General features: G+C 41.5%; 1 protein-coding gene across 1 annotated transcript in view; it reads right to left on the reverse strand.

Annotated features, from left to right (window-relative positions):
- The window catches only part of LOC135525234 (alpha-1,3-mannosyl-glycoprotein 4-beta-N-acetylglucosaminyltransferase C-like), a 220,526-nt gene that overhangs the window by 77,229 nt on the left and 124,564 nt on the right, over nt 1-18,733 (reverse strand). Inside the window, exon 3 of the mRNA XM_064952958.1 lies at nt 17,873-17,959. The gene's annotated coding sequence lies outside the window, so the exon portion shown is untranslated. The remainder of the gene's footprint in view (nt 1-17,872; nt 17,960-18,733) is intronic.

Here is an 18,733-nt window from a genome sequence, read left to right on the forward strand (position 1 = left end):
GTAACTTTCAACAGACAAGGGCAGGTTGTCTCCTGAACTGGAGGCCCTCAGGTGATTTTATTTGGAAATCTGTTCCAAACTATTCCCATGCAGAACATCAAATCAAATGTTATTGGTCACATATTTAGCAGATGTTATTGCGGGTGTAGCGAAATGCTTGTGTTCCTAGCTCCAACAGAGCAGTAGTATCTATTCACTACAATACACACAAATCTAAAAGTAAAAATAATGAAATTAAGTAATATTAGGACGAGAGAGAAAAACAGGTATATGATCATATACAAATGTAAGCAAGGTTCGAAATGTTTATGTCAAATGTTATATCTGTTTGGGTTTCTTACAATCAATTTGCAGTTATGTTCCAGCCCCTTGACAATCCACTCAAGAAAAAAACAGACCCGCAGCTGAATCTAGTTGATGATCGCTGCCCTACTGTACGTGACAATGTATTTAAACAGATTGTGTGTAACGTGGAGACATTTCAGAATACCTTTAAAACAATAATGTAATTGAGAACACTATCCTTCGCCTGTAACTCCAACAAATATCTAAGTGCAGTTCAGAGTATTTGCACTGTGAGAAATGCTTCAACAGCAACGGGCATATTTGGTAACTGAGCAAAGATAGGTAATAAATTACACCGTTGAGTGAAAAGCCACTGACCGTCATCAAATAGCCTAACACATTGTCCATGTAAGCAGAAAATAAAATATAAGAAAGAGCTAAGCCAAGGCATTGATGGGCCCACGATGCTGGGGGGGGGTGGAGCCAGACAATCAAGCTCAGTCAGGATCCGTAGAGCTGGTCTCCACTGACGCTCTCTGCATTGTTGGATGATTCGCAACATAATCAGTAATCATCAAAGACACTGTCAAGGAAATGTGAAACTGGGGCTTCCAGAGGCTGCCTGTGATACTAGACACATCCAAATGAGACAGGTTTATTCATTCTTAAAAAGTCACATAGCTTCCTTTTCCCCAAGACTCCTATTGGTACATTTAATGAGGATAAAAATAGCTGTTATGTGTAGAAGTGTTTAATGGAGAGTATAAATGGAAATGAGAACATTTTCTGAACAAATGTATGAGAAGAAGAAGCACCCCTATAGTTTGAATACTAGGTGTAACTACTGTACCTCTTTTTATAGAACATTATTGCACTGGCAGAAAATGTGATGTTACAACTGGGTGAATGTGGGATTGTAATTCCAATGCAGGAAAATGGGGTTCGTCTTTTAAACTCAAAGCTGACCGATGTTGATGAGTGAGGTGACACAAACGGGTGGTCCATATTTTTGGCTTCATGATCTCTGCCCACTGGGCTGCTTATGGATAGGCAATAGTAGATACACAAATTCAGTCCAATTTTAGTGAACCGAACCATGCTGGAAAGAGTAGTGTTAAAGTATGCTACTTGGCAGTGATGTAGTGGTCTAAAAATAGGTGGGTAAACCAGTGGTTGGAAAAGGTTCAGAGAACAGAAAATACAATAACGTAATTGTTTGAGGGACAGAATGAGAACTGAGAACGAAAGTGATCTATACTGTTACGGAAACAGAACCATAATTGTAAAAGCTTAGGAACCGGTTAATAACGTTATTTTACGTTTCGGGCATTTTATTTACAGTCCCCCCAAATAACGCAACAAAGCGCCTATGCAAAACTTTGCCCGTGTGTAAATAGGCTACCTGTCCCGCCCAAACATAGTGGGAGGGGCAGGTACTGACATTATAAGCAATTAGGGAGAGAGATTTGTAATTAAAGAAGAATGGATTAACCTTTTTGTGTGCTAGTTAAGGATGCTATAGTTATCACGTTTCGCATTGTATTTATTAACTACACAAAGGTAAAATGTGTTTTTATTTCAATTCTGATGTTGCTCTGCAAACATAAACGTGTTAGCTAGCAGGTCCAACGTTAAGCCAACTCTCTGAAGATCAAAGACATTCAAAGTTCCTTCATAGAAGAAGCTCCTCCGTAAGTATAATTCCGTGGGCATAGTTCAGATAATGCATGTCATATAACAACAAGATGCCCAGCGCTTCAAGTCAAGCCTCCTCCTCCACCATCTCTTGTCTCTCCCCATCCGCAGAATTTCAGTTGCATCTTGTGCCCTACACTTCTCTCTCCAATGCACGTAAATAGCTTGCCCGCTCTACAGCAAGCTGCAATATCTGCACGGATTGGCGAAGCAATTTATTATCGAGCTAAATGTAAAAATATATATATTGATATCAGAGGTTTAAAAAGGAACAAAGAGGAACAATATAAACAGGTTCAGAATAATAATGGCGCTGGAGGGAATAGCAGCCGTTTTATGGGCCCCTGACAAATTGTGCTACTTTGAGTTTTTACCTGGTGATGTTAACGTTTTTGGTACATAATGTTTCTGTCATCATGACCAAAAATATATTTTGGACATCAAAACAAAGATTTCTACTTAAATAAACCGGAGGCGATTTATATACAGCTCATCCCGGACCAGGCCCAAATCCCTGACACACATGTTTCTCCGGGTTGTGGCTGAACAAGGACATGGAAAACATAAATCTGTCTGGTTTTTCTATACATTGGCAGCACAGAATGACAGCGTCGGGCAAACTCGGGGGATGGTGTGTGTCTCTTTATTAACAACAGCTAGTGCGCAATCTCTAATATTAAGGGAGTCTGGTCGATCTCCAAGACATTCCAAGTCGATCACCAAACATTTCTGTAAAAAACCCAACGATAAAGCCTTGCGTTCCGATTTTGTTCGTTTTGAGCTGTTGGTGGTAGATAACATTGATTCAGCAGCCATAGGCAAAGTGTTCCCATTTTGAAACATTTCATGTGTGAAAGTACAACTCAACCTACCCGGAAGGTCCAGAGAGCGAATCAAGTACACCTATAGGCCTACTGCTGGCCAATCAGTTTCTTCAAGTCATAGAATGTAAAAAGAAACCTTGAATGCACAGCAAAGTTGATACTGTGAGATTTCAAAACTTTTAAAATCGTGCCTAGAGAGAGAGAACGAATACACCAAAGAGTATAAGTTGGTATTCAGCAGTGTCAAAACTTTGTTCAACATTTTTATAAGCCATAAAATGTGCGTTCTCCCTAATTCCACTTACGCTACAACAAGCATTGCAGCTGCAGTGAATGAGTATAGCAAAGTGTTCTTGTGTGTCTTTTTTTAATATTCATAAATACTTAACTTTCTCTGCTCATAGGAGTAACAACATGAATTGGTGCATAAAGGCAGAAATAATGCAGTGCAACATGAGTTTCGCCATCTGGAAAACTGTGTCCCCTTTTCTCAGCGGAAGGAGGGAGAGAGGCTACCTCACTCACCGCTGCTCCCTCCCTCCCCACAGACTGATAATCAGATGCAGGCCATCAGTCCAGTAAAAAAAGCTAATTATTATACCCACTCAGCTGTGCCTCACAAGTAAAATAACACATGGTCTATTACAAGTGAGATCATTTACCTAATTTAAAATATATAATTTCTAAATGGTCTGAGAACAACAACATTGGCAGTGGATGCAAGCATAGCCGATATGCAGTGATAATGTATTGGGCCTATAGCCTACTAAACAAACCTCATTTCTACAGAATGGTTTTTATTTGGTAAATGTTGCATAGGCTTAATACGTTTTTGAAGTCATGTTCTTTTTTTTATCTGAGTGCTAGATCTCAGCTTGCATTTTGACTCAGGAAGTGATCTTGCCTCAGAAAAGGTTGGTGACTACTGCTGTAGACCTATTTACCAAGAGAGTTTTCATCTATATTTTTCGTAGTTGTCTACTTACCACCGATGCTGGCACTAAGACCACATTCCTAGTAGCCGTCGATTTTAGGAAAAATGAAATTGTTCTTACCTCAGTTCTACCAGCATGTCACCTGTGTAACTAGAAAAAAAATATAGATCACTTTTACTCCACACACAGATACTCATGCAAAGCTCTCACTCGCCCTCCATTTGGCAAATCAGTCCATAAGTCTATCTTCCTGATTCCTGCTTACAAGCAAAAACTTAAAGAGTAATTACCAGTGATGCGCCCAATACGGAAGTGGTCCGATGAAGTGGATGCTAAGCTACAGGACTGTTTCACTAGCAAAGACTGGAATATGTTCCGGAATTCATCCGATGCCATTGAGGAGTTTATCACATCAGCTTCACTAATAAGTGCATTGACGACATCAGTGACCATATATACAGTGACTTCGGGAAAGTATTAAGACCCCTTGTCTGTTTCAACATTTTGTAATGTTACAGCCGTATACTAAAATGGATTAAACATAAATAAAATCCTCAGCAATCTACACACAATACCCCATAGTGACAACGCAATAACAAGCACATTTTTGTTTGTGACCGTACATACATATCCCAACCAGAAGCCATGGATTACAAGCAACATCCACACTAAGCTAAACGGTAGAGCTGCAGCTTTCAAGGAGCGGGACACTAATCTGGACGCTTATAAGAAATCCTGCTACACCCTCTGATGAACCATCAAACAAGAAAGCATCAATACAGGACTAAGACAAAATCCTACTACACCGGCTCTAAAGCTCGTCTGATGTGGCAGGGATCGCAAACGATCAAATATTACAAAAGGAAGCCCAGTCGCGAGCTGCCCGGTGACGCAAGCCTACCAGATGAGCTAAATGCCTACTATGCTCGCTTCGAAGCTCGCAACACTGAACCATATATGAGAGCTGTTCCAGACTACTGTGTGATCACGCTCTCCGTAGCTGATTTATTAAGACCTTTAAACAAGTTAATAACATTCACAAGGCCGCAGGGCCAGACGGATAACCAGGACGTGTACTCAGAGCATGTGCTGACCAGCTGGCAAGTGTCTTCAATTACATTTTCAATCTTTCCCTGACCGTCTGTATAACCTACATGTTTCAAGCAGACCACAACAGTCCCTACGCCCAAAAATACCAAGATCATTTAGTCAGGTTATCACCCTGTAGCCCCCACATCTGTAACCATGAAATGCTTGAAAGGCTGATCATGGCTCTCATCAACACCATCATCCCAGACACCCTGGACCCAATCCAATTCGCATACCGCCCCAACAGATGCACAAATGACACAATCTCTATTGCAATTCACACTGCCCTTTCCCACCAGGACAATAGGAATACCTACATGAGGATGCTGTTAATTGACTACAGCTCAGTCCTCAACAGCATAGTGCCCTTTCAAGCTCATCACTAAGCTAAGGACCCTGGGACTTAAAACCTCCCTCTGCAACTGAATCCTGCAGGCCACCCCCAGGTGGTGAGGGTAGGCAACAACATATCCACCACACAGAACCTCAACACGGGGGCCCCTCAGGATGCGTGCTTAGTCCACTCCTGTACCCCCTGTTCACCCATGAGTCTGTGGCAGCACACGACTCCAAAACCATCATTATGTTTTCTGATGACACGACGGTGGTAGGCCTGATGATTGAGGATGACGAGACAGTCTATAGGGAGGAGGTCAGAGACCTGGTAGTGTGATCCCAGGATAACAACCTCTCCATCAATGTTAGAAAGACAAAGAAGCTGATTGTGGAATAGCGGAAATGGAGGGCCAAGCATGCCCTTATTCACATCAATGGGGCTGTAGTGGAGCGGGTCGAGAGCTTCAAGTTCCACAACGGAACTATCATGGTCCAAACTAGGGGTGTGCCGAGTAGCCGGACAAAACAAGTATCGTTAGGGATATGGGCAATTTTCTGGATACAATTCGGATCCGAGTATGAGGACCGTACTGTACTGTCTTTAAGTCAGTCATGTGCGAGACTCTACGTGGTCGAAATACCTTAACTGTCTAGTTTGCCTGTCTGGAAAGAGAAGGGCGGGCTGTATGTTGATCCTGCTGTTCTGCTTGGATAGAGTGAAATTGTACTTCTCCGTCCACTCGATTCATACTTTCACGATCACTTTTCCTGGCATGTTTTCAGTCTGATCCTTCAGATTGCTGTTGCCTGCTACTATGACAAATCACATGTCTAGGAAATATTCCATGAAGCTATCAATGTGCATAATATTTAACAAGCGAGGGAATGGTAGGGGAAAAAGATCAAACGCTGATGCGCATTCTGACTGAGTGACAGCAAACTTGGCAGCCTGCTGAGGACACACAGACACACACAGACGCAAACATCTGCAAGCTGCTCCAAATCTGCAGCTTTTTAGCAGTGAGAACGTGCAGTGAGGTATTTTGCCAACATCTATTTAGGGATATTAAAACACTTAATTTTGTCCGATCACGAGTATCATCCAATCCGATTCGACAATCAACTGTCAATTTACAGACAAGTTTACAAATACGAGTGTGACCATGTTGGCGCACCTCTAGTCCAAACATACCAACACAGTCGTGAAGAGGGCACGACAATGACTCTTCCCCCTCAGGAGGCTGAAAATATTTGGCACGGGCCCTCAGATCCTCAAAAAGTTCTACAGCTGCACCATTGAGAGCACCTTGACTGGCCGCTTCACCATTTGGTATCAGTGGCGTGTATTTTATGGATGCCCACAAACTTTACCAAGAAAAAAACATATTCAATAATGTATATTTTGTCTCTCTGTGCTTTTACTGAGTTTTTACTAAGTTACAGTTCATATACGGAAATCAGTCAATTGAAATAAAGTAATTAGGCCATAATCTATGGATTTCACTTGACTGGGAATACAGATATGCATCTCTTGGTCACATACCTTTAAAAAAAGTCAGTCAGTATCTTGTGTGACCACCATTTGCCTCACGCAGATTGAAACATCTCCTTTGCAAAGAGTTGATCAGGCTGTTGAATGTTGTCCCACTCCTCTGTGCGAAGTTGCTGGATATTGGTAGGAACTGGAACACGCTGTCGATCCAGAGCATCCAAAATTGCTCAATGGGTGACATGTCTGGTGAGTATTTTCAGCTTCCAGGAATTGTGTACATATGCTGGTGAAATGGGGTCGTGCATTAACATGCTGAAACAGAAGATGATGGTGGATGAATGGTACGACAATGGGCCTCAGGTTCTTGTCACGGTACCTCTGTGCAATCAAATTGCCAGCAATAAAATGCATTTGTGTTCGTTGTCCGTAGCTTAGGCCTCCCCATAGTATAACCCCACAACCACCATGGGACACTCTGTTCACAACGTTGACATCAGCAAACCGCTTGACCACACAACACCATACACGCTGTCTGTCATCTGCCCATAACAGCTGAAACCCGGGATTAATCTGTGAAGATCACACTTCTCCAGCATGCCACTGGTCACTGAAGGTGAGCATTTGCCCACTGAAGTCGGTTACGACACCGAACTGCAGTCAGGTCAAGACCGTGGTGAGGACAACGAGCAAGCTGTTTTTCTTTTTGCAAACTTCTTCGGTTGTGTAAACCCACAGTTTCATCAGCTGTCCGGGTGGCTGGTCTCAGATGATCCCGCAGGTGAAGAAGACGGATATGGCTGTCCTGGGCTGGCTTTGTTCCACGTGGTCTGCTGTTGTGAGGCTGTTTGGATGTACTGACAAATTTTCTAAAATTACGTTGTAGGCGGCTAATGGTAGAGAAATAAATATTCAAATCTATGCCGACCGCTCTGGTGGACATTCCTGCAGTCAACATGCTCTTTCAAAACTTGAGACATCTGTGTCATTGTGTTGTGTTGTAAAACTGCACATTTTAGAGTACCCTTTGATTATCCCCAGCACAAGGTGCACCTGTGTAATGATCATGCTGTTTAATAAGCATATTGACATGCCACAACTGTCAGATGGATCGATTATCTTGGCAAAGGAAAATTGCTAATCAACAGGGATGTAAACAAATTTGTGAGAAATAAGCTTTTTGTGCATGTGTGCTACGGATACCAGTATCCTGTGTGTGTATCCTGTGTGTGTGTTTTCTCTCCTTCTCCCCTCACAGGTGAAAATCATCACTCCCCAATCAGTCCCCAATCAATCATCAATCAGAAGACACACCTCCTCCTGTTTTCCTACCCTATCACAGTTCCTTTCCATTGGTTTAAAAACCCTGTCAGTTGTTTGCTCTAGAGCTCAATCTCTCTGTAAATGCCATGTCTGTAGGTCTCTGTGTTTCACTCTCTCGTTGTGTATTAACCTCTCTTTTGTTTGAGCACCTCCATAGCACTTTGTCATCACCCGTGAGTATTGTTATGGTGTTTGTGTTTAATTGCAGGTGGGAAAAGGGGAAACCAAGACAAGTCGCCCATGGGCATACACTACCCGTAGGTAGACTTTGTTAAATACACTAGTTAGAACTGGGTGGACCACCCACTGTATTTTTGGTTAGTTAGCTGTTGTTAAAGTAGGCTAGTCTAGCTTAGGTTTTTTTTTTTGAATACTTGTTTCTTTCCTTGGGTCCAGCTCAGCCCCTTTTCCTGCTCCCCCCATTACCATGTGTTTTCAAATGAACCTTGAGTTTGACGGTAGATTTCAGTTGTCCTGGTTATTTTGTTCACACTTTTGCTTTGTCACTATTATAATTTGCATGAGTTGTGTTACGGGTCTCATTACCACCCCCCCCTAGTCTGTCGGGCCAAAAAGGGATCCGTAACAATGTGGAACATTTCTGGGATCTTATTTTCAGCTCATTAAACATAGGACCAACACTGTACATGTTGTGTTTATATTTTAGTTCAGTATATCTCCTTTTATATTTTTAGAAAATGTTACCAACTTTTTAACTCTGAATTGTTGGGAAAGGGCTCATAGGTAAGCATTTCAAGGTAAAGTCTACACCTGTTGTATTCAGCGCATTTGACAAATACAAATGTATTTTATTTTAAATGTATTTTGCTGGTCGGATCAGTGAAACGGAAGGAAAAAAATATTGGTTCTGTTCAGAACAAAACGATGGGGAAACATTTTGGTCCCAACCCCTGGGGTAAACTTTGATCGCCAGTCACGGTGAAAAAAGTAACACTCCCAATTTTTAAAATGCAGTTTTCAGCACAGGGTTAGTAAACTGTGTTAACCTTCCACTACACCACTGTTTACTAGGCAAACATGATAGAGTTTGATATTGTGAAAAGCCTACAAGCTCATAAGACCTGGAGCGTGAGGTACTGTTTCACAAACATAAATGGCACCTTTCAAAAACGGCGCCAACATAACTACAACATCTTTAATACATTATTCCATTGCCAAGAATTTTATTTTATGGGGAACATCAAAGCCTTAATTATCGTATTTACCATTGCATGTGCAGTGCATTCGGAAAGTATTCAGACCCCTTCACTTTTTTCACAATGTATTAAACATTTTTATTTAACCAGGCAAGTCAGTTAAGAACATTCTTATTTACAATGACGGCCTAGGAACACTTAACTGCCTTGTTCAGGGGCAGAACGACAGATCTTTACCTTGTCAGCGTGGGGATTCAATCGATCAACCTTTTGGTTACCAGCCAATGCTCTAACCACTAGGCTACCTGCCGCCCCAATTACCCCATTTACATAAGTATTCAGACCCTTTGCTATGAGATTCGAAATTGAGCTCAGATGCATCCTATTTCCAGTGATCATCCTTGAGCTGTTTCAACAACTTGAGGTCCACCTGTGGTAAATTCAATTGATTGGACATGCGTTGGAAAGGCACACACCTGTCTATTTAAGGTTCCAGAGTTGACAGAGCAAAAGCCAAGCCATGAGGTCGAAGGAATTGTCCGTAGTGCTCCGAAATAGGAATGTGTCGAGGCACAGATCTGGGGAAGGGTACCAAAAAGATTCTGCAGCATTGAAGGTCCCCAAGAACACAGTGGCCTCCATCATTCTTAAATGGAAGAAGTTTGGAACCACCAAGACTCAACTTAGATTTGGCCACCCTGCCAAACTAAGAACCCGATGGTCACTCTGACAGAGCTTCAGAGTTCCTCTGCGGAGATGGGGGAACCTTCCAGAAGGACAACCATCTTTGTAGCACTCCACCAACTAGCCCTTAATGGTAGAGAAGCCACTCCTCAGTTAAATGGACATGACAGCCCGCTTGGAGTTTGCCAAAAGGCAACTTAAAGACGCACACTGTGAGAAACAATATTCTCTGGTCTGATGAAACCAATACAGAACTCTTTGGCCTGAATGCCAAGTGTCATGTCTGGAGGAACCCTGGCACCATCGCTTCAGTGAAGCATGGTGGTGGCAGCATCATGCTGTGGGGATGTTTTTCAGCGGCAGGGACTGGGAGACTAGTCAGGATCGAGAGAAAGATGAACAGAGAAAAGTACAGAGATCCTTGATTAAAAACTGCTCCAGGACTTCAGACTGGGGAAGGTTCACCTTCCAACAGGACAACAACCCTAACTACACAGCCAAGACAACGCAGGAGTGTCTTCGGGACAAGCCTGTGTATATTCTTGAGTGGCCCAGACTTAAACCTGATCGAAGGTCTCTGGAGAGACCTGAAAATAGCTGTGCAGTGACGATCCCCATCCAACCTGACAGAGCTTGAGGGGGGGAGAAACTCATCAAATACAGGTTTGCCAAGCTTGTAGCATCAAACCCAAAAAGACGCAAGGCTGTAATCGCTTTCAAAGTTGACAAAATACTTATGATATTTCAGTTTTAATTTTAAATAAATTTGCAAAAATGTCAATCTGTTTTTGCTTTGTCATTATTGGGTATTGTATGTAGATTGATGAGGGGTAAAAACGATTAAATTAATGTTATAAGGCTGTAATGTAACAAAATGTAAAAAAGTATAAAGTGGTCTGAATACTTTCCAAATGAGCTGTACAATTAGGAAGGCATCTTGAAACCACCAGGAACATTGTTTTTTGCAATATAAACCAGTTGTGAAAAAGCATATACTTAAAATGTTATATGAGACCAATATTGGTGAATTCATGGATATCAGGGGGCTTATTTCATTACAACTCAAGAGCCTTCATCTCCTCATGGTGGCCATATTTCACCATAATGATTTTTTTTGTCATTCCTCTCTCTGCAGTAGTTAATTGCTCATCTTTACTCTCTATTTGAATGATGCAAGCTATTTTGTTTGTTACAAACCTCTTGCTAAAAAACTCCTTTCCTTGTGACTACTCACAATGCGGTTGTGTTACAAGAGTTTTATTTATTCCTTGGGAGGTAGACACACAGAGCATAAGTATTTAGACCCCTTGACTTTACCACATTGTGTTGTGTTACAGCCTACAGTTAAAATTGACAAAAATGTTGTCACTGGCCTTACACACAATACCTAATAATGTTGAAGTGAAATTCTGTTGTTTGAAATGTTTACAAACTAATAAAAAATGAAAAGCTGAAATGTCTTATGTTAATAAGTATACAATCCCTTTGTTTTGGCAAACCTAAATAAGTTCAGTGGTAAATACGTGCTTATCAAGTCACATAAGTTGCATTGACTCACTCTATTTGCAATAATGTTATACATTATTTTTGAATGACTACCTCAACTCTGTACCCCACAGTTGAGCAGTGAATTTCATACCGAGTTTCAACCACAAAAAAACTGAGGTTTTCCAATGCCTCGCAAAGAAGGGCACCTATTGGTAGATGTGTAAAAAAATATATATTTAAAAGTAGACATTGAATATCCCTTTGAGCATGGTGAAGTTATTAATTACACTTTGGATGGTGTATCAATACACCCAGTCACTACAAATATAAAGGAATCCTTCCTAACTTTTACCATAATAACCTAATTGACAGAGTGGAAAGAAGGAAGCCTGTGAATAATAAAAATATTCAAAAACATGCATCCTGTTTGCAACAAGGCACTAAAGTAATACTGTAAAAAAATTGGCTAAGCAATTCACTTTTCGTCCTGACTACAAAGTGTTGTATTGGATTTTCCCCAAACATAACACAATACTGAGTACCACTCATATTTTCAAGCATAGTGGTGTCTGCATCATGTTATGGGTATGCTTGTAATCATTAAGGACTGGGGAGTTTTTCAGAATAAAAATAAATAAATAAAATGGAGCTAAGCACAGACAAAATCCTAGAGGAAAACTTGGTTCAGTTTGTTTTCCAACAGACACTTGGAGATTAATTCACCTTTCAGCAGGGCAATAACCTAAAACAAAGCCAAATCTACACTGGAATTGCTTACCAAGAAGACAGTGTCCCTGAGTGGCCGAGTTTCAGTATTGACTGAAATCTGGTGGAAAATATATGGCAAGACTTGAAAATAGTTCTCTAGCAATGATCAACAACCATTTTGACAGATCTTGAAATATTTTGAAAAGAATAATGGGCAAATGTTGCACAATCCAGGTGTGGAAAGCTCTTAGAGATTTCCGGTACACAGAAAGACTCACAGCTGTATTCACTGCCAAAGATTATCATGTATTGACTAAGGGGGTTGAATACTTATTTTATCAAGGTTTTGATTAGTGTTTGATATTGATTAGCATTTTTCATTTTTCATATATTGCTTTATTTATTTTTTTATCTTTATTTTACTAGGCAAGTCAGTTAAGAACAAATTCTTATTTTCAATGACTGCCTAGGAACAGTGGGTTAACAGCCTGGTTCAGGGGCAGAACAACTTATTTTTACCTTGTCAGCTCAGGGATTCGATATTGCAACCTTCCAGTTACTAGTCCAACGCTCTAACCTCTAGGCTACCTGCCACTTTGATATTACAGTATTTTTGTAGATCATTGACAAAAAAGGACAACTAAATCCATTTTAATCCCACTTTGTAACACAACAAAATGTGGAAAAAGTCAAGGTGTGTGAATACTTTCTGAAGGCACTGTACTTAGGGGAGTTTGAGCCCTTTGGAGATCAAATTCTGTTTTTCTCATTGAGGTAATTGGAATTGCAGTTTACTTCCTGAATTGAAATGGCATTGACCCCAACTAAGTACAGCAGCGGACTCGGTCTCTAACTCTGTCCCACATTGACCCCATGTTTCTGGAGTGGGGTGGATAATCTGTCTATCTGGCCCTCGGGCCCTCTGTCTCAGCATGAGGGCTGAGGACACTCTGAGCCACAGATAGGTTCACTCCTTTCAGGCTCTCGGCCCAATTGGCCTGCTCCATGGAGGTAAAGCCAGCAGCCAACTGCCAGAGGCCATCGGTTACGATAAGCCGCTCTGGCCCATTGCAGCCCACTGACTCTGAATAGAAGGGTCAGTTTAGCTAAAGCTCCAGCCAGGCACAAGCCTCCTGACACAACAACAAACATCCCATACTGTAATGACAAATTGAAACAACTCCCTCTATAATATAACAACCTAGGAATAGGAAAATGCACAACGTGTGTATGTCTGTGCGTGTGTGCGTGTTAGGCTGAAAGCACACAGTTTAAGCACAGATGAGAGAGACACTAAGTCTACTCTCTCATTTTGATCTTTGTCCTGCACTCTGAACCTGCCACAGCTAGGCATTAAAAAGCACATAGGTCCCTATGGAAGAAGCTGCACTATTGTGGAGCTGGAAGTGGTTTGGGCTTTCGATGATTAGATAGAGGCAGGTTGGCATTTATTGTCATGAATCTTACATTTACATTTAAGTCATTTAGCAGACGCTCTTATCCAGAGCGACTTACAAATCTTGCCCTGGAGGTAGCTCTGAAGAGTGGTCACTACCTGGCACAGCCACAAAGTCATAAAATATTATTTTAAATCTAACCCTAATCACACCCAAATGCCTAAACCTAACATTAAGACCAAAAAGCTTAACATTTTTACGATATAGCCAATTTGGACTTTGCAGCTGGCCCAGCTAGGTTGTCAGTTCTGCCACCAGGGCAATATTCATGACAATAAACTTCAACCTGCTGATTAGAGCTGAGGAGATTTTGTATTTTGCTGCTCTGGTAATTGGAATCAGACAGATCCCACTGGTACTGTTAGGATTAATTGGAAGGTGAAAGGCTTCACAAACACTGTAATTGAGTTTCCGAAAATAAAAAGCCACTTTTATAGAAGTAGGGATCCTCTTTAGTAGCTAATCACTACAAACCACAGAAACACTCTCCAACACAGATTACTAGTGACATTTAGAAAGTAAGTTGGGTCAGTAGCCATTGAACTTGTTTTTTTCTGCAACATAATTGCAAGATCAAATGTGAGGGCGACTACAATGGTTTATGGGTCATCATTCTTACAAATATACAGACAAACTCTTATACACTAGTACACACTAAACGTATACAATGTAAATGTATTTTAGAGTCTCTAACATACTGTATAATACTGGTGAAATCTAGCTAGTCCACCAAAAAAGCAAAGAAAGACATATTCCACTGTATGGTATCTTGGCTAACAGCTGCTGATGAACGAGGACTGACAGCATGTGATGGGGCTCCTCCATTAGAAAAACACAACCAGATGCTATTTCTAAAGGGGATCATCTGCTTATTACCGTGATTTCCAGCAGGAATAACTCAACTCAGTGCCTCAGCGACTGCTGCTTAGCAGTGGCAGGCGTTATTCAGCACGACAGGCAGATGTAAGGGTGCATGTATGGAGCGAGGTGTGACTTTGTTGTGTTGATGACAGAACAGTGGTTGGATCCCAAAATAGCACCCTATTCTCTTTTATAGTGCATTATATAGTCAATAGGCTGCTATTGCAGAGGCACCCAGTGTCTTTTCTTCTATCTCCAGACCTGCTCTGCTTTGGAAGGAGCAATTATCCATTTCATAATTTCACCATTATAATTGGAAGTACTCATTTGGATTGGATTGAATTTAAATGCAAAGTGGCCGTTGGTTTATGAGTGACCATATTGTTTGTGGTTATTTTGTGTGTCAGTGTTTCCGCTGCAGTCATTTAACTGTGGCGCTGCACCACCGCAAAATCATTCCCACCACACCCAAATAATACTGTAAGAAACATGAACAAATATTTCTGTCAAGGTGCAGGTTGAAGATGCTAGAAAAGTCCTCATTTACTTTTTCTCTGCAAACAAAATGAGTAATGAATAGAAAAATCAGACAACCCCATAGTAGAATAGAGTTTACCGAGACACATTCAAGTTACGAGTGCCATAGGGAGGGAAACCAGCATTCTGACAAGCAGTCAATGCACAACAATTCTTGCAATTATGGAGAAACAGCAGTTTTAATGGAGGTGACCCAGTATATAAAGCATATTAATAGGCCTATGTCTGGATTTGATTAGTCTAGGACCAAAAGTCTGCTTAACAACTTCTACCCTCAAGCCGTATAACTGCTGAACAATTAATCAAATGCCCACCCAGATTATTTACATTGACCCCCCCCCCCCACAGAAAATGTAGGGCCTACCCGTCACAAGAAAAAAAGTTGCCATGATAGATCTACATGCATTGTGAACTGCCCTCCATACTGAGATGGGCTGTATGTCACCACTCTGAGCGTGTAGAGAAGCCAGATTTAGACATTGCATATACTTTAACTGTTCCATTTCACGTCACGCTGTTCATAGAAATAATTTATTATAATTTGCTGGATTCTCGCAGCTATTTATCCTGGGAAAAGAGAGTGGTTTCAAGCGGTAAATCTCGGTAACCGGGTTCCCGTAATTCAAACCTTATCAAGAGCCATGTTTTCTTGTATGTTTTTTTGAATCACTCCTCGTGTGCACATTCTGTAATGCTGTATACCCCGCTATGGTACAGAAATGTTACGACGGTAAGAAAATCTGGATATAGCCCAACCGCATGAGGGGGAGAGAGCGAAGGGAGTGTGTTCTACTCTTACTCTGAATTTTGAAATTTCAATATGGAAATCGCCTTTTGTCTCTGTTTAAACTTTTTTACTGGACCTGCATTTTAACGTTTGCATAGATGAATGATTGCACATAGCCTAGTCTAAGACAATGACTTTACCGTCCAGTGACCACCATATTCCAGATGCTCAACACTAACCACCACTAATACAACCACTCACTCCACCACGCAAACCGCTTGTGGAGTTGAGCTGTGGTCCATGTGAACTAAAACGATTGTGACAGGGCTGGTTAGTGTGAGCTGTCTTTGACGGACGCTCTCATCGCTATGCACAGTTTGGGCAGCTGGGATAGGATCTCTAGCTCCAAGGCAACGCACACAGGCCTGTGATGTTTTATCAAGCACATAGGCTTTGGTTTATGCTGTCTGTCCTGTAGGAAGAACAGCTGTTTGCATGAATCATTAACGCACATCGGCCACATCATTGTTGCTTCATTCTGGCAGATGTAGATCTGGATCCCTTCACTCTCACTTTAAACTGTTTCAAGTCGCCTTCACTTCGAGAATGTTAAATCTCATTCATTCAAGTGTCTCGCTTCCTACAGTTATGGGTGGGTGGGGAAAGTAGCGAACTCCGTTTGAAATGCATAAATCTCGCCACATTCACATGCGTCCTAAGCTATTGCATATACCAGGAGTCGACAGCAACCAACATACCATGTTGCTTCTGTCAATAAATGAAGCCCACCACCAGTCTGAAAATCAACTACATTGGCTTTTTTTGCTGGAGAATGAGAAGATCTGGACACCATCCAAAACCAGAAGCTATTCAAACTGTATAGTAAGCAACCTGTTAAGTTTAAAGTTATAGAATCAACTTAAAAATTACAATCTATGAGAACACTTAAGCTTCTTTACTATTTGTGCACATACATCACTAAGAAGTTCCACATATGGCACTGAGAACAGACTTGGCTGTGCCACTGACAATGACAAAACATCGACTCTGGCTGTCGGTTTAAATTGCTTTACATGGCGACTCTACCGTCTGTATCACATAAGTGTGAAAAGCAACAGCAGCAAAGTGCAACAGTGGCTTTGATGTCAATATTTTCCCTCTTGATAAACCTTATGGGCAAGTGCCCTTCTTCAGCCAGCCAACACAAACAAAGCTTTGTCGTTGTTTGATCCTGTCAACAGAGTGTGGATAGGGTGAAAATATAGACCCTCTACTCCAAGGGTCACTGTCTTCAGTCTATGTCTGAGGTCACATATACTGCCCCTGGAGACCAGGTTTAGATCCCACAAACCACCTCTTCTAAAATCGGCATCCGATCATCAATCTCTGTCTCTGACACTGTCTATCTCTCTATGTAAAAAAAAACAAACAATAAAACATTTATGGAAGATGAAACTGTCGTCCTTTAAAATTAAAAATACATTGTCCTCAGCCTCACCTCCCAGATTCATGCGAGGAACTGATGGAGCTAATTACCAGACAGATTGAGACAGAGATCATGTCACATTCTGTGTCTGTCGAAAAGTTTGTGGTCATACGCACAGGGCTAATAAAGAATTCTAGTATAGAACAAGAAGGGCCCGCACACTGTTAAAGCTCCCAATTCACTGATTCATTGGCAACGTTACGATCCGAAACAGATCTTTGTCGTGTCAATCAAACTGAGTGCTCATATCCCAAAATATACACATTTCACCTGACATGACCATTGCGGACAAGACGTATGGTGGTTGCAAAAAAAGATGTGTGTATCTCTAATAATTGAATAACAATGAGATGGGTACATATAGTAGTTACAGAAAATAATATATTTTTACAAAATGACCAAGTGGGTAACCACATTCTGCGTCTGTACCGCTGCCAGTCAGGAGGAAAGGAGATGATGACTCATTTGAAAATGCTAATTGGGATATATAAACGAGCGGCTGTGAGACAGAACTTTCTCCGTGTGTTCACCTTTTAAAATGTCAGATCACAACGACAGGAATAATTCGCTCTGTCACACTGAATGTCATATAGTATTGTAGCTTCTCTGAAGTAAGGAGAAGTACAGTATGCAGAAAAATAAAGGGAACAACAATATATAATAAAAGACTGTTTGCTCACTGTTTTGCTGCTCACTTGGTTCTACAGAGTATTGCCATTCAATTAAACAAATGACGATCCAGGTCTAACAGAGTCAAGCTCATAAGAGTGTTGTATGAAATGTTATAGTACCTTTCAGCAGAAGTCAGATGTCTTTTTGGGAGGAGTCCTGAAGGTTGACATGGACTGGATCCACTAACAGATGCTCCTCAGTTGTTTCTGTCAAAACAAAGACAGAGAGAGAGACAGTCAGCCCAACCCCAGGAACGTAATTCATAATACCCATCAGTGTGCCATTGTTCCGCTATGTACCCTTTGTGTATGTGAGGTGCACATCAATGTGCTGTATGTAACGCGTGTGTGAGTGTGTGTCTGGTGCACAGAAAGTGTGTGTAAATATGAGTGTGCATGTGAGAGAGTCCCTCATTTTCTGCGTACAAATGGCTGTAATGTACAGTAAAGCGAACAATAAAGCCTCAAAACCCCTGGCGTCCAACTCCTGTGCCTCCTGCCTAGTACTCTGCCTTGCATTTGAAGATTACTCTCCTTTCCAGAGTTCCCCCTAGGAGAGACAAAAAGCTGGCAACAGTGTCAAGGAACTCGCTCTCTCTCTCTCTCTCTCTCTCTCTCTCTCTCTCTCTCTCTCTCTCTCTCTCTCGAGTCTGTCACTTGTCTCTCTCTCGCGCTCTCTCTCTAGTCTAACTGTCACTTGTCTCTCTCTCATGCTCTCTATCTAGTCTAACTGTCTCTCTCTGAGGCTGTGCAGAGACACTGATGGTTGAGATGGGATGGTGTGGTTCACCCACACAGAAGCACTGTAATTGGCTCACCATGATGGGTCATAAACATACATCACAAGGGCAGTGGAGTGCCAAGCAGACAGCTAACTAAGCTTCTCGCTCCCTCTGCGTCTTACACACAAAGAGACACAAACACACACACACACACACAGGCATGCATGCACGTACACGCACACACAGGCATGCACACACA

The sequence above is a fragment of the Oncorhynchus masou genome, chromosome 31 (assembly GCF_036934945.1).
Source record: "Oncorhynchus masou masou isolate Uvic2021 chromosome 31, UVic_Omas_1.1, whole genome shotgun sequence".
In the NCBI taxonomy this organism is placed as follows: domain Eukaryota; kingdom Metazoa; phylum Chordata; class Actinopteri; order Salmoniformes; family Salmonidae; genus Oncorhynchus; species Oncorhynchus masou.